At 45.7% G+C, this 15,053-nt stretch overlaps 1 protein-coding gene across 12 annotated transcripts in view; it reads left to right on the forward strand.

Moving 5' to 3' along the window:
• ZNF407 (zinc finger protein 407) overlaps positions 1–15,053 on the forward strand; it is a 537,200-nt gene that overhangs the window by 184,544 nt on the left and 337,603 nt on the right. The gene's annotated exons all lie outside the window — the stretch shown is intronic.

Genomic DNA, 15,053 nt, shown 5'->3' on the forward strand with positions numbered 1-15,053 from the left:
TCGTTGCTGCGCGCGGGCTTTCTCTAGTTGCGGCGAGCGGGGGCTACTCTTCGCTGCGGTGCGCAGGCTTCTCATTGCGGTGGCTTCTCGTTGTGGAGCACAGGCTCTAGGCATGCCGGCTTCGGTAGTTGTGGCTCGCGGGCTCTGGAGCGCAGGCTCAGTAGTTGTGGCACACGGGCTTAGCTGCTCCGTGGCATGCGGCCTCTTCCCAGACCAGGGCTCGAACCTGTGTCCCCTGCACTGGCAGGCAGATTCTTAAGCACTGCGCCACCAGGGAAGCCCAAGACATTCGTTTTAAAATTAAATATGTATTTAAAAAATAGATGCATACATATATACATACGTAAACATTGATTAAGACCTGTGTGTTCAAACTCCTGTGTGACGGTGCTTTGGGGCACGTGAAGATAATTTTAAAAGTAGTAAATACTCCCAAGAAGCCGCAGTGTTGGGCAGGAATTATATTAAGTGTGACCATGAAGTGTATTTTTACAGACCATTTAAAAGCCAATGATAGATTCTAAAGCTACTCTGAATTTTAGAGACATAGGATTGTGGGTTATCTATAGTCTAGGGGGGTGGTATCAATCATATTGTGTGTCTTAATTCGGCAGTTTATGTATTGGCTCAAAATTTCATTCTCAGATATCCTTTTTGTTTTGAAATGTATCAGGGAAATCTTATGTAAGATGATAATTTATCAGTGTGTAAATTTGTCACACTAACCAGCTTGGGAATGTGAGACGGCGCTTGACCTCAGTGCATACGTGGGGTTTGCATCCTGCACTCCCAGGGTTTGGTCGGTCGTACTGTGCCCACGTTTCCTTCCTGAGTTGGTCACAGAAGTCACAGGTGGTTGGGCAGTGGTGACAACGTGGGAACATGTCCCTCCCTTGTGGCGTGGCGCCGTGCTTTCTGTGACTTGAACCTGCGCCTTGTTTTCTTTGGGTCAGATTCTCCCACACTCGATTTATTAACACGAGTTGTTCTTCAATTCCCAACGTGTAGATAATGAAGTGAAGTTTATGTACTACATTTCATTATCATTTTAATCTATATCTCTTGTACATTGTAGTATTCATTTCTTATGTTGTACTTTATCTATATATAATATGCCCTCAGTATGTGTTTATCAGTTTGAGTTTGAATTTTTGCTTCTGCATATTGAATGGCTATTTGCAGATTTATTTTTAGGTTATCAAAAGAAATTTTTTCACTGTAACGCTTTCCTTGCTTTGACTAAAATAAGCAAAACTTCTTTTACACACAGATGTATTTTAATTCAGCAGCTGCCTTCTTACCCATTTTTTAAAACACATTTTGTCTAAATCAGAAATCCAAATGCAAAATACAGCACCAAGGAATATCACGTGCATTTATGGCCCTCTCTGGAGGACTGAGGAACAGATAACATTCATTCTTGTGGCTAGTTTCCAACCTTGACAGTCATGATTCAATACATTTCAATAATATAACTTTACAACATAGTTTTCATTGTTTGAAGGCCACTGTACAGGAAAAAAAAAATACTAAATGTGACTAAAGACTACAGCATTTTGGCATGACTCTTGATAAATGATAAAGGAAATAATTTCTCTCCCCCTCCATCTCCGTCCTGCCCTTCTGTACCGAGACATGTCACAGCTGGAAACGCAGCTTGGTTGTGACATGCCTTTCACCTCCCTGCGAGGTGGTGCCACATGTCAACAAATTCTGAAGCCTCAACTGAAGTGTTAGAGCATCTTGGTCAGGTGTACAGAATTTTGAGCCTCTGTAAACTTCATTATTGAAATAGTAGTGAGTGTAAAATGCCAATAGGCCTGCAAGAAATAGCTGCAGATATTTGTTTTGGGGTTAAAAGGGCTCATGCTATGCGTTTGGTATTCTTGTTTTATCAGGGATGAAACTCAATTATTCCAAGATATGTTTTGCCCTTCTCTATATAATTTTCATGAACAAAATTCTACTTAAAGGAAAGCATTATTGTTTCTTCTAAGAATCTTCTCATTTTCAAAGTATATTCTGTGGGAGTGGTTGGATCTTCCTAATGGAAGGATATGGAATTTTAACAGTGTGGCTAAGAGATACGTGCTCTGTTGTGTTTCCCATAATACTCAAGCCATAGGAGATGTGGTTGCTTTTAAGAACGTCCGTATTCATTTTCTGGCTCTCTTCTTTAGCCATCTATGTTAAGGGACAGGTGAACAGACAGGGTTGTCTGACTAATCTGTTGGCAGATTGGCATGCTTTTCTTCTGTTGTTGGTTTTGTTTGAGTTCTTATCAGATGCTCGTGTAATCTGACGCTGGTTGAGGAACAGTCACACAGCATCATGGACAGTATACCCAGTGCCTCTGCTTGGCGATGTCCACCTAATGTTGCTTGAGAGGCTCTGACCTCCTGGACGTGTTCATAAAATGGGATAATGTGAGAATGTTTACTAGGACCAGCTCAAATTTTATGTAATGGTGGCTTCTCAAAGTAGGACATTTTTTAAAAAATCATTGCTTTTAAATTATTCATTACAATATCAGATATTAAAACACTTCCTTAAGGAGTATCGTTTTTCTACTCATGAATTTTAATTTTGAGAGTTGTCTCAGTAGTGTATGGTTCTAAAGCTATCAGTTCTCTACGAATATCCCCAAACAAGAGAGCTTTTGAGTTCCTGCTCCCCACTGAATTTCATGGGTTATGATAAAGGATAAAATTCATGGTACTTGACACTGAAGAGTTTACAATCCGATATGCTTACTTTCTTAACTATCCTTACTGTTATGTTTTGTTGTTTTTTAGTTTGCTTTCATTCTGCAGGAACAGTGAGAAGAGGACCCCGGTTTGGATAATGGGGCTATTCAACTAGATTATAAGTGTTTCGTGGGGTTTATTCATTGCTATGTTTTGTTCGTTGCTCTGTCTCTGATGTCTAGAACAACCTAGCACGTGGCAGTCTTCATTATATAATTGTTGAACGAAGATTGTGTGCATGAAAGTATTGGCATTTGCACTGGGTACTGAAGGAGGGTGGTGTAGGGTTTTAGCAAAGAAGAAAGTAGGCATTCTCAGTGTAAGTGAAAGGATAAGGAAATTGATGGACTTAACGATGGGGAGGGGTTTTTTTGTTTGTTTTTGGTTTTTTTCAGGAGTGAATGGATTGATTTTCTAGAGTAAGGGCAGCAGTGGGAAGATGTTATAGGAAATGATGTATTTCAGAATTTGTCTGTAACACTCAGCAATTTACTTGCAGCCACCCAGAATAAATGGGCAGTTTGTTTGCACCTGGCAGGGGAAAGGCAAGTAGTGGTGTCCAGAGGGCTTGGAGCAGGATAGATGGGCGGTATGTTAAGGCATCCCCTGATGTCTGGTCAGTATTTGTTGGTAGCACTGTGCTAGTGGAGACTTGGGGGTCTCCATCCCAGGGGGCCCAGACTTGTCAGTCATCATCAGCTATGGGGTCAGACGACCTGTCAGAGCAGGCTGTCAGCCACAGTGAGATGGTTCAGCAGCAGAAGAGTCGACTATCAATACAATTACATTTCAGTACTAAGTTAAACTGAGGAATGGGCAGTGCTAGGCAACTAGCTGGTTTCCTGGAATAATAAGTGGTTAAGGACACTACTTGATCAACTAACGGACATTGAGAGGTACACTATTTTATCTCACCCTTAACCACTTCTTCTGTCTTACAAGGGAAGTTGAGAGCCAGCAAAATCACATAGCTTTAGTTGGCACACCTTGACTTGGAACCCAAGTGACTCTGGTTACAGAGCTCTTGATCTTTCCGCTGCTTTGTTAAGCCACAGATGAGGACCTAGAATGCCATTTAGCCTTCTGAACAGAAGTCCACGATGGGAGTTCTTAGAATGGGGCATCATTCCTGTAGAGGAAATTGTGGTAAAGGAAACAACTCAAGGTGGAAGCTGGATGATGGTGGTTGATGTCAAGGTCGCCATCTTCTGGGAGAGCAGTGGTCTCAAAGTGTGTTAAGTCAAGGCGTGCGGGGGCAGGTGGCTTGGATGAAGGCAGAGGCCAGGAGTGTATTTTCTCTCCCAAACCCAATATTTTTTCAGATATTGTGCCAGAATATAAGCCATCCTCAGTTCAGCAGTCTGTGTTTTGACAATGGAAGAGCTGCTTTACTGAAAAAAAGTGTAGGTACTAGCGTTGTTTTAGAAAGTCTCAATTGAGAAATGTGTCATTTATTTTTCAAGGATTAACAAGCTATGCAGTGTTTTTAATATGTTTTTGAAATTTATTTAGATTGTTCAAAAATAAAACCTATTTTAGTTTGAATGTGAACGGAATGTGGTTGTCACCATTGTGTAGTTGGAAGAGTGGGCTGCGTCTTTGTGGTCTCGCTCGTGTCCTGTTTTGCCCTTCTGTTTGTTAATGAGAAGGTTTTGATATATTGATCAATATGTCATCATAGGGCTTCCCTGGTGGCGCAGTGGTTGCGTGTCCGCCTGCCGATGCAGGGGAGCCGGGTTCGCGCCCCGGTCTGGGAGGATCCCACGTGCCGCGGAGCTGCTGGGCCCGTGAGCCATGGCCGCTGGGCCTGCGCGTCCGGAGCCTGTGCTCCGCAACGGGAGAGGCCACGGCAGAGGGAGGCCCGCGTACCGCATAAAAAAAAAAAAAAAAAAATATGTCATCATACCTTGGTAGCATCAGCTCACAGTATCTTTTTCCGTCTCTTTTATGTTAATGTATTTTCTAGAACTAACACATAAGAAACTTAAAATATTTTTAAAAATTAGAAAGTGTTGAGGAGAAGTCATTTTTGCAAGAACCCAGTATGGAACACGATGGGTAACTAGCACTAAATTTAGCACAAAGATTCCTGTCAGCAGAAGCACACGTGAACACACATAAAAATGTATTTGGATACGGAATTTTTATTTTCTCATCTAAGGCTGCATCTTACTCACTGGTGGAGACAACTTTTTCTTATCATTCAACACCAGAAGGAATTTGTTCTTTGGGTTTTTATTATTAGGTTGCTTTACTTTTGCAGAACTTACAACTTCTTTCTTCACTTGGCTCCTTTTGGACTTGCAGTCTGTGAGGGCCTTTCCGCAGGGCTCTGTGCTGATGAAGGTCCAGGCGTCTGGTGTCCTGGCTACGTAGCACTGTCGCAAGTTTGGAAGACCCAAAGCAGAGAGAGCCAATCATGCCCGGTAGACCGCGCCCTGCTTGCTGTCTCTATGCATCGCATTGCATTTATCTCAGCCATAATTTGTCAAGGCTACAGGTGATACTCTTCAAGGGTGCTCTCTCTCGCAGTTGGCCGAAGTGCTGAATGTGTGGTGGTGTTTGATTAAGCTCTGTTTTCTTTAGAAACCTTATGCAAGTTTTAAACGTTAAAGAACTATCTTTATTCTCCTCTGGTCTGAGGAAGGCCAATCTCACATCTACTTCTGTGATGTGAATGGGGTGGGGGGTTGGGTAGAGATGTTTATCAAGAATTCTCATATTTCCACCCAAACAAAATATAGCGTCTCTGTGCCTGCTTAAATGTCTGATCTGCCTTTGTCAGCACTCAGTGCCCAGCTCCACAGGTGGCAACGGAGGTGAGCGGCCGTCCCGCGTCACTGCGTCCCGAGGACACTGCCCATCCTGTGCTGAGGAGCAGGGTGGACAAGGCCATCTCCACGCTCCCCCGAGTCTGAGTAACGTTTTGTTAGACTTTTTGTTTTGAAACAACTTCAAACTTAGAGAAACACCTTGAGAAGCATACAAAGAACTCCCGTGTATTCTTTGTCCAGAGACCCCGTTCAGGTTTTCTCCTATTCCAGTCATTTCTTTATAGGAAAAGGATCCGGTTCTCAGCCCCTGGCAGCCAGCATTCAGCTTTCTGTCTCAGTGAGTTTGACTACTGTAGGTCCTTCCTCACGTAGGGGGGGAGGTCCTTCCTCACGTAGGGGGGGAGGTCCTTCCTCACGTAGGGGGGGAGGTCCTTCCTCACGTAGGGGAGTGCTACAGCCTTCATCCTTCTGCAACTGGCTTATTTCCCTTCGCATAGTGTCCTCAGGGTTCATCCGTGCCGTAGCCTTTGTCGGAATTTCCTTCCTTTTTAAGGTCGAATAATATTCCATTGTATGTGGAGACCACACTTTTTTATTCATTCATCCCTCAATAGAAACTTGATTCACTTCTACCTTTTGGCTCTTGTGAATAATGCTGGTACTTTAGGCGTGTACAGATATCTATCTGAGACCCTACTTTGAATTCTTTGGGGATATACCCAGGAGTGGAATTGCATTATGGGTGTACAGATATCTATTTGAGACCCTACTTTGAATTCTTTTGGGATATACCCAGGAGTGGAATTGCTGGATCATATGGTAATGCTATGTTTAATTTTTGGAAGAAACTTCATACTGCTGCGGCATTTTACTTTTGCATAAGCGGTGCACAAGGATTCCAATTTCTTCACATCCTCGCTGACTCTTGGTACTTCTGGTTTTTTGGCAATAGCCCCATCCTAGTGGATGTGAGGTGGGAGAGAGCCTATTTCAATTACATCATCTTCTTTGTACCCCTTACACCTGTTTGTTGTTCTTTTTCTGTCACTATTTATTAGTTCCTTACACCTAGAACTGAAAAGTTTATTTGGATTTTTATTTTCAGTTTTTTAAAATAGTTGGCAAGGAGAATATTGATTTGAAGTCTTAGAATTGATGTTTATTATATTAAGTGACATTTTGATGACTTCAGGAAATTTCCCCTGTGGGGTAGCTGAATCATATCTTGAAAGGAAAAGAACAATTAAGACAGATCTTCTCCTTTTGACTTTGTTAGAACTTGTTAAATGAAAATGCAGATCAATAGTTCCATTAAAGTTTTTTAGAAGCTTTATCTTGAGTATTTAAGCTATCACTAAAATTTTTAAAATATTCAGGCCTATTAAATTCTTCCAACCTTAGGTAAGAATTTTTTCTATATACACAACTGAGTTAGCTGTTTGCCTGCATCCGATTGCTTTAGGTGAGATTTTCTCCATCGTTTCCTTGGGGTCCCTTGCACATAGGAAGGAACACTGAAGGTGCTGGAGGTCTGAGGCCTCACAGGTGGGCCTCTTGGATTCTAGCCGTCTCTTCTAAATTGACGGTGCCTCCCTGCAGCCCGGCGTCAGCTGGCTCCATTTCCTGGCTTCCTTTCTCTCTGTGAACTTATTCAGCTTGCCCACCGCCCTCGGGTGTGCAGACCTGCTCTCTTTCTGTTCCTCCACAGCCCATGCGCCCCACCATGCAGCCCCTCCTCCAGCAGGCGGTGGACGGACTCAGTCGTTCCTTCAGCACCGATTCCCCATGCATGTCCTTGGGGTACTGGTGGGGGAGACAGAAAACTAAATCGTGATTATCGGACCAGGTGAAGCATTTTACGATGGAAATATGCAAGTGGGGTGTAATCAGCACGTGGCAAGGAGGATGGCCGAGTCGCCTCAGAGTTGGGAGAGCCTGCTGCCGGGCAGTGCGGGGCTCCCCTGAACCAGCGGCCCAGCAACGAGGGGGTTGGGAACTGTCTTACTGAGTGCGAGTATCTCAGGACAGGCTGCTCGGCCCGGTGGGGATATGCTGGAGTTGGTGCCAGATAACGCAGCTCTGAAAGCAAGGCGTTTGAATTTCCTTCTGAACAGTGTTTCAGGTTGTAAGAAGTTGATATGAAGTTCAGCTTCCAGTACGAGAAACCATTCTTCCCCAAAATGAAAGAAAGAAAGGAAGGAAGAAGGGAAAAAAAGTAAAAGAAAAGCCGATCAGCAATGTAACCTTAAAGGGGTTTAGTTTCTTACATAAAAGCCATTCACAGGTAGGCAGCTTTGGCCAGCAGGGCTGCCCTGCTCGCGGCCACAGCCTGGCTCTCCTTCGCCCACCATTCCAGCACGGGCTTCGTCCCCAGAGACACCTGTGGCCCAGGGCACTTGCTGGGGCTTTAGCCAGGACGTCTTAGTTGCAGCCCAAAGAGGCAGGAAAGGAGTTAGGCAGGATGGGGCCTTTCTGCTGAGCCCGCTCTCTTTAAAGAGGCTTTCAGAGGTCCCACCTGGTCCATCTCATGGGCCCGGTTTTACTTTCACCCATTCGCTGGCTCTAAGCAATGCTGGGAAGGTAGCTTTTTTATGCCGGGAGCTCTGGGAGCTGCTGTTACCAAGAAGGAAAAGGTAGAACGGACACTGGAGTTGGCTCCAAGTAGCCTTTGCTGCAGAGTACATTGAAGGATATGAAGTGGGCCAGTGGGATCAGATTTCCTCTTTTAATGACTGCCTACTCTGGAAGCTTCAGGGTGGTGCTTTTACCGGAAAGACTGGTTGGCGGCACGGTGACAAGGTAATCCAGGTGAGAACCCTACTCACACACCTGCTGTCCCTTTCCGTGCCTATCCCCGTCCCTCCCTGGTGGGGCTGCGGGCAGTCTCCTCCTGCCTGCTGGTCACATTTTGCTTCAGTTGTTGCCCCATCTTTTGGTCTCTCTTCTGTCAGTACTGCTCTGCTGGCTCCTTCCTTTCAATGTATCAACCTTGTTCAAGTCTCTTCCCATTTTTAAAACCTCATCTTCCGTGGCTCTCCCTTTCATTCAGTTCCTCGTCTCCTCTCTTTTCTCTGACATGCTTTTCTGGAGAGCGCAGTGTGCCCCGCCTATCTCCTCACCGGTCACCCGGTGCTTTACCTCATCAGAACCTAACCCTGGTGCTCAGTGTTCGGCGGAGACTTGGACCGGATCACTAGTGATCTCTCACCTGCTGGCCGCCTCGCTGACCTCGTGCCCGGGGCTTTCCCTTTGCCTTGGCCTCTGCCCTACTCCCGCCTGTTCTCTGGCTGCCTCTCAGCAGCCCCCAGCTGTTCAGGACATACATTTTACCCGGAGATTTGTAATACACAGGTATAGGGCAGGTGCTCTGGAAGTACCTTACTGTCTTTGGCTTGATAAGTCTCAGGTGAGCGTCTTCACATGGGGCAATGACGCTTGAGCTCCAAGTATCTGTATGCCAGGTACTTTCCTTAGGTTTCCTTAGAGAACCCTCAGAAAAGGGTATGATTTCACCTGCTGCTTAGATGAAGCTAACGAGCGAGGCCCGGAGAGGTGAAGTACCTTTCCAGGAACCCACGTTATGTGGTAAAGAAGAGATATTCGAACCCGCATCTTTGGGATTATAGTATTCTTGTGCTTTACTTTTCCTAGGTGGGTAAGAAATTTAATTTTTAAAAGATCAGGCTTGTGTTGATTTTGACATTGTCTCTAGCTATAGGTGAGGGGGAAAAATAACTTGAGAGAGTATATAAACCAGGAGGATACTGCCTGTGGGTATAAAATATAATTTTTATTCAAGCTGATTTCAAATATGATGAAATCATTGAAGTTGTAGTAGGAAGAAAAGAACCCCTGGGGAAACTATGAAGAATTTCGTATCTTGCAGTTGATGTAGCTTTCACTTAGAGTTTCTCCTTCCAGAGCCCTCATTAATAATAACATGTTACCGCAGTTGCGTGGATTGTCCTTTTTTTAAACTTAAGACCTTTTAAATAGATATTTATATACATTATATTTTTACATAATATATAAATACATATGTTATAGTTATATTTATATGTATAAATATGCACATTTATTATCTATATAAATTATATGTATAAATATATATACACATATTTATTACATATACGGACCTTTTTTTTTTTTTTTTTGCGGTACGCGGGCCTCTCACTGGTGTGGCCTCTCCCGTTGCGGAGCACAGGCTCCGGACGCGCAGGCTCAGCGGCCATGGCTCACGGGCCCGGCCGCTCCGCGGCACGTGGGATCTTCCCGGACCGGGGCACGAACCCGTGTCCCCTGCATCGGCAGGCGGACTCTCAACCACTGCGCCACCAGGGAAGCCCGACCATATATTTTTTTCCACAAAACTGTCATGTATTTTTACGGTAATATCTGAAAATTTGCCATTTTTGTTAACTAGCATTAGAAAAGCCAGCAATGGGGTTGAGTGGAGAGAAGGTAAGAAAAACTTATAAGGCAGGAGGAAGAGAATGATTCTTTTAAACTTATAAGCCTAGGGAATAGAAAGAGCCTCGGGCTGACATTTCACAGTTTATGTAAACCATATTTAATTTTTATGTAATACAACATACTCTTCCAAAGCCTGCCTCAGGAAACCTCCTTTTCTGAAGTGTAACTGGGGAAATGTCTACCCTCCGCTGAGGTCATGCTACCCTGGAAGTGGTCCATGGGTGTGGAGTACCAGCTTTCAGCACACTTGCTGTTCCCTCAGATCCGGTGGGCATTTTAAAGCCACCACAAGTATGAGGAAGGTAAGTAGATTTCATTCTAGCCATTACATTAAGACATTTCTAGGAGTCACATAGAGCACCTCAGAACAGATTATGGAACAGTGAACCCAGACGTGGTATGCTTTTTAGCCAGAAGAGGGAACAGCACTCATGACCTCAGGAGCCACGCAGGTGCCGGGGATACAGTTAGAAATGAGAAAGCCCAGCTGCCTGTTCTTCAGAGAGCCAGCCTACATTCTGACACTGGGGAAGTAGCCAATAAATAGGTAAGGAAGTAAAAGGAAAGATAATTTCCGTTAAACCAACAGGGTAATGAGTGAGATAGTGGTGGAGGAGTTATGTCCTGGCTTTTCTTGAAAAATCTGACCCAAGTTTCACAACCCTCAGCGAATGTACTCTTCTCTCCTTGTTCAGCAGCAGTGCAGTAGAATCCTCGATTAGCCCGTACGGTGTAGGTGAAGCGCTCTGTACAGCAGTTTGCAGGTTTAGGCCCCTGTGCCCCCTGGCAATACGGGCATCACTGGCCCAGCTGATTTAGAAAGTATTTTCTAGTTCTGTTCTGTTTCTATTCCTTTGGGCTTTGTTGCAGGCATGACCCAGTTATTTTATTTCTTAGCTACTTTATGCCTGGAGAATGGAGTGATTTGGGTGTGAAGAAATCTCTAACTCCTTTTTTGTTTTGTTTTGTTTGTACCTGTCCACTCCTCTGAGCACTGGTTGGAACAATTTAAGGGTAGAGGCCCTTGAGAACCTCCATCAGAGCTCTACTGTCAGCGTATTCTCTGTATCAGCATTTCTATCAAAGTAATCCCAGACTGGATTGACAGTGCCACCTTCAGAAGGTCTTTGCTTTGTCTCATCAGGAGGATTTGCTTCGTATTACATAGTGCAAACAAAATAGCAAATACTTCTAGACAAAGGCATTGAGATAGAGGATGGTCCTGTGCATCAGCTGGAAGTGGTGCCCCTTTCTCTCTCACAGGCCAGACTGCAGTTACAGGTGATAGACGGCTAAGAGATATGGGTGAAACACTGTTCAGCTTTTCTCAGACGTTAGGAGTAGTAGAACTAGCTGCCTTGACTCACAGGCTGATAACAAGCTGCCTTTTTCCCAGGAGACTCCGTCTAGTGTTGACCGTTGACCAGACGGTTTTGGCTTTGACTGGTCTTAGGAATGAACGTGATTTTTCTGCCTTTTTTGTTTTAATTGCTGTGGCTCGTAAGTTCCTGTCATCCTGCTGAGGTGGAGGTGGTGACTTCCGTAGATGCTTTTTTCTTCCGAGTGCAGAGCCGGGGAATCGTGCCTCCTGTTGACCATGAGCCTTGAGGGCTTCCCCTGAGAGCCGTCCCCAGTCTCTTGCTGTGTTCAGGGGTCTGTAGGAGGCAGCTAGCCCCCCCCCCCGCCCCCAGCCCACAGCCCTCTTCCTGATCTGGAAGCAGGAACCAGAGCAACCCCTGCTTGTCCGGAACCCACCCTCACAGGTGTGCATCCGCTGCACGCGTCTGACCATATAGTTGCAGTGGGACAGACTCCCTCCCCAGCCCAGTCCTCTGGGCTGTGATCTTCTTTCATTTCACCGTGTGTCTCACTATCGGAGGGGAAAGCAGTTCTCTCAACACTGCTGGAGCCACTCTGGCTCGAGGTCCAGCATCGCCACCGTGGCAGGTTGGATGGGAGAGTCGCCGGTTCCTGGCGTCTGTGGGTGCACCCGTCAGTCGGGAAGTACCTCTGACTCCCTGTCCCGCTGCGCCTGACGTGATGGAGCCCGTGGTGGCGGCGGGGGGAGTACTGCTGCCCGCGAGCGTCCGTGCTGAACGCTCAGGATGAGGAGGTGCGTTCCTGGCAGAGGAGGATGTTGAGTGAGTGTGCCTGCGTCTCGAGCTAGGCTGGCGGTGTTTGCGTTTTGAGAAGGGGAGGGGAGGTACGTCCCGAGATGACCTTGGCTCTCCAAGGTGCCTTGTAGTAGGAAGAGGAATGTGTGAATGTGTGCGGCCCATGTTCAGTTACTCTTGTGCCGAGTGCAGTGCCAGTCACACTGCGAACTGAAACTGTAGAACAAAGATGATACAGATCCCGCCACCAGGAAGCAGACGTTCCAGGAACAGGTAATATCAGCACAAAAATAGTGATATGCTGGATGCAAGTACAGATCACTTCGTGTCCTAGGAGTCCAGGTGCAGCTGAATCGATAGCAGGCTTTGTGGAGGTGATGGTAGAGAAGCGGGGCTCTTGGCTGAGGGATCCATGTGAGAAAAATAGAGGCAGGAAATTAGCACCTGATTAGGTATGTGTTTCTGGAAGCTTAATGGGTCCCGCTGTTATGTAAGGGGTTCTTCAAGAAGTCTGAAGGGAAGGGAAGGGAAAAATTGGTTACAAACTAGAGGAAGAAAACCCTTAGCCTTTGAGCATAAAACTTGGAATTCTGACTGACGGCCTCCGCGTCCTTCAGCGTCTCTACAGTCACAGCACCCCTGCCTCTCAGACCCTCCCCCTTTCTCGCTGGGGAACAGGACAGCAGCACTTTATTTGTCAGGTTAAAACCTCCTCTTCTGCCTTCCTCTCCCCGTTGGTGGCACAGCTGGACTGTCTCTGTTTGCTGAGGTCTTTGGTGTCTCCACGCCTTCCTTGGAAGGCGGCCCTCTGGGCCCATCTGGGGAGTCCCTGAGCCACACTGCCTGCCTGCTCGGCACCCGCCGCTTCCCTTTCCCGGCCCTGCTCCACACCCGGCCTGTGTTTTGCCTGTAGCTTCCTGAAGTCCAGTGTGACTTACTCAGGCAGGAGAGTTTGTGCCTCAGTTTCCAGCTGTCAGCAGAGTTTTTACCAACCTCCCCTCACTATTTGGTGAATAAACGATCTGAATTATAATAAAAATAACTATCATTTCTTGAGCGGGAACCAAAGCCCACCTTACTGTATTAGGCCTGGGGTTGCATCTGGCTATCATCCGCTGCGTCTGGGCTGCAGTTCCTGTGCCTGCAAGAGAGGAGGTAACTGCTCAGAACCACACGGCCATGGTGGTTACCTGGCGTTGACCCCCTCCTGACCTCACCTCTCCGGGGCACAGCTCTTTCTCTAGGACCCCTTCCTGGAGAATTATTCACTCCCTTGCCTGGACTCCTTTTGTCTGTCACCCAGACTGTTTTTTTCTTAGAGCCTACCTCTGACTAAAGACTTAAATGCTAAGGGCTCCTTACTCAGGCCTTCAGGCTTTGAACTAGAATCCCACCTGGGGCTGCTGCCTGTGTGGTCCAGGATCTGCCTGTAGGAGCCCAGAGGACCCATCCTGTGCAGGATAGCCTTCTGTTCTGGCCTTCACTCCTGAGTGAGTTGATTCACGAACCCACACGCCTCACCCCTTCAAGGGTACTTGACCTTATGTGCCCCAGGGAGGCGTCTCACAGGTTTCTTCTGGTGTGATGCTTCCTGGTAGTAGCCCATTGTTCCTGTCTTTTACCTGAACATTAGCAGACCTCTCTGCCCTCAGCTGGCCCCTCTTAGCCTCCTGTAGTTGACATTTGAAGCACAGTACCTCACAGGACAGTCTTCCTTACCATCCAGTGCTTTAATAGGAGCCCTTAGCCATTCTGATCCAGGCCACAGCCCTCTTTCTCATAATACAGCAGTGACTTAGTGGACCAGATCTCCTGACATTCCACCACCATGGCCTTTCTCTTCGTCTCCCTCCCCTGCTCTCATGACCCGTAACACCAGGGATAATCGAACTGTATTCTTGGCCACCTGCGCCAGAATCAACCAGAGACAGTCCTTGACGATGCACGTTCTTCCTCCCTTCCTGAACTGCTGTCACGTAGACATCTAGATAATATCTGTTTTTAGCAAGTTCTCCAAGGATTCTTAGGCAGAGTGGAGTTTGAGAAACCTTTCTGGTTGCCGTGTTCTGTGACCTGACTAGAATCTAACAAGAGTTACCATTTGGCTTTGAAATCCTAAGACCGTTCACAGCTCATCATTATTTACCACTGAAGGCTCTGGAGTCACTTTTTTTCTGCAGTTGGCAGTGCCCTGTTGTTGTGTCACCACGTTTTATAAATTCAACCGCATGTGCCGTATATCCGAATACTTAGCACACGCACACAGGCTAAACGGCGGGAGGGTTTTTATTCTCCGCAGTTACTGCCGCTGCCCAGTCCCCCTTTACCCCCCGGTGAGGTTTCCCCAACAGCGTCCTTGGTTTGCTTCTCCAGAAGGTTCTTCAAAAGTGGATTTTGAACATCCCTTCTGGAAGAGGTCATTTTCTTGAGGATAATACTTGAATAGGATAATAGTTGAATAGAGTATAAAAGGTGTCTTATTTCCACATATCCTTAAATGTCATTAGAGAATAAAACCTATAGTTCAGTACCTTGTCGTGTGTCAATGTATATTCACGTACATTGTCAATACATGGAGTATAGTCAGTATGTGGACGTTTGCAGGAATTTTACTTTTCAAGTGATTTTTTTTTTTTAAGAAAATAAGCTCTGTAGTATCTTCTTTTTTTGTGTGCTTTACTATCTTTCAATAGTAGATAGTGTGCTGGTAGTCATGATATAAACCTACTACTAGTATGTTTTCATCCTCAAGAATGGAACAGTATAGAGAGAGTTACATACAAATACCTGGAGATGGATCATTCACTGAGGCTTAGAATTTTTTTAAATCCAACATTGGGTGTGGTGGAACTATAATGGTTATTAGTACAGGTAATATACTGATACCTTGCTTCTTTTTTTTTTTTTTTTTAACATCTTATTGGAGTATAACTGTTTTACAATAG

Source organism: Physeter macrocephalus, chromosome 19 (assembly GCF_002837175.3).
Source record: "Physeter macrocephalus isolate SW-GA chromosome 19, ASM283717v5, whole genome shotgun sequence".
In the NCBI taxonomy this organism is placed as follows: Eukaryota; Metazoa; Chordata; class Mammalia; order Artiodactyla; family Physeteridae; genus Physeter; species Physeter macrocephalus.